Consider the following 2,500-nt stretch of genomic DNA (forward strand, 5'->3'; position numbering starts at 1 on the left):
CCCATAAGAAGTAACTGACACTTGAATGAATTATCCTGAATCTTCTTCAACTGTGATCACAACCAAATATTCTCTTTTTTCTATCAGCCAGCAAACAGGTCTCCAATCGAGTGACTGAGAGGATTAGTGAAATCTGTCGCGAATGTGGAAGTGGATGTGCTGTTCCTGGAAGCCAAATCCATCCAGCTACCGAACGCGGTCAAAGCTGGTTGACTTCTCTGCTTATGAATCCTCTGGATCAACTGTTATTACTTCATCGTCTTCAGGTATAGTTGCTCATGTTGCTCATTCTGTTTGCGTTACGTGTGAAGATTGTCTCTTTTCTGTATAGGCACTGATAATGTATTTTGCAAATGTGGGGGGAAAGTCCTTACAAAGCAAAGATTTTTTCATTTGGATTTTATGTTTAAATTTTTTCCTCTGTTTTCAGTCAAGATTCAGTATAATTTTTTTTTTTTTTTTTTTGTAAATTGGAGTAAGTCTTTACCTACATGATTTTTTTTTTTTTTATACAGTTTTATATGCTTCAGCTTTTTCTTATATTTTCAGTCAAGATTCAGCATGTAGTTTTTTCTAACTAGTTTCTTGATACCCTCTGTTGTTTTTCATAAGAGCCCATTTTTTTAATAATATTCATCATCAGCTTTCTCTATTGTTTTGATTCATTGTAATTTTAAAACATGGTTGAAAAGAGAAGTGAAATGTCTTTGTGATCGACAAAATTACAATAGATTAGTACATAAAATACAATTATTTTATGAGTAGGAGTAATTTTACTTATCATTATAAATCCAGTTATTTTCGTGTTGAAATTTGACTGATTTTATGGCCTTTTATATTGATAATGATATTTTTATAGTCGAAGTTACAATTTTTCTGGTCTTAAGCTTTGCCAATAAGAATGCTCTAATCCAAAATGTTGCCATGAATCAATGATAGAAAAGTAATAAAAAAAAACATAAAAGATTATATATATATCGGATCATCCAATCTAACTTTATTTGTGATTTGTTAAAAAGAAGTGTTAGAAATGTGTTGTTGATTTTATATCTATTATGAGTTTGCATCTACTTATTTGCTGAAAAAATCTTATCTGTTCGCATAATTTTTCAAAGCAAGGAATTAATTTCAGGATATCTAAAATAAGGATGAGTAGCATATTATGAATCATTTCTTCATATATATTCCACATATAGCAATCTATTTGTTTTAGTTGGTCTTTAATTTTCTGTGTTTGATTTCTGTAGACTGCCGAAGAATTATTCAATTTGTGTTATTAACTGATTCAGTCTATATAATGTAATTGTTATATATATATATATATATATATATATATATATATATATATATATATATATATATATATATATATACGTGTATATATGTATAAATATATATATATATATATATATATATATATATATATATATATATATATATATATATATACGTGTATATATGTATAAATATATATATTTATATATATATAAATATATATATATATATATATATATATATATATATATATATATATATATATATATACATATATATATATATATATATATATATATATATATATATATATATATATATATATATATATATATATATATATGCTTGAATTGAAACTATGTACTATATCCAGTATATCAAAATGAAACCCACTACAACGTCCAAAAATACAGTATATATTCCCCTGTAAATGCCTTAGACAGACAACACCCAAATATAACGAATTTATTTGGGAAATTACATAATAATTTAAATGTTACGTTATTGTCATGTTTTATTGAAATATGTTCTTTGTATATGGTTTATATCATATCCGGACACCTACATTTTGTGATGATTTTATGAAAGGTACTAACTAGTGTTAGCACCGCAAAATAATTACCATTCACGTTACACTAATGTGTTCACTAAGGGTATATCCTTTTAGTCCATTATTAATGGAAATTATTTGATATACGTTGGTGCATGGAATATGTTCTTCACATTATATAATAACAACAACAACAACAACAACAACAACAACAACAACAACAACAACAACAACAACAATAATAATAATAATAATAATAATAATAATAATAATAATAATAATAATAAATATCATTATTATTATTATTATTATTATTATTATTATTATTATTATTATTATTATTATTATTATTATTATTATTATTATTATTATTAAAAGCTGAGGTGTAAGTCTAACTGAGAAGTAAAATGATATAATCCTAAGAACTCTTAATAGGGACAGCAACAGGCAATTGAAAAGAAAAGCACATAATCAGCAATACAAAACAAATAAGGCTACTTAATGGGATGGTTAAATCAAAGACGTTACAGATAAACGATGAGATGATAAAAAAAAAAAAAAAAAAAAAAACATTGTCAAACTCCTTAACAAAAACTCATTAATATGCTTAATTTACTTTATGAAGATCTTTACAAGGTTCTCTATCATATTCTGCATTACTGACGCTTAGTAGCG

This window comes from Palaemon carinicauda, chromosome 18 (assembly GCF_036898095.1).
Source record: "Palaemon carinicauda isolate YSFRI2023 chromosome 18, ASM3689809v2, whole genome shotgun sequence".
Lineage (NCBI taxonomy): Eukaryota > Metazoa > Arthropoda > Malacostraca > Decapoda > Palaemonidae > Palaemon > Palaemon carinicauda.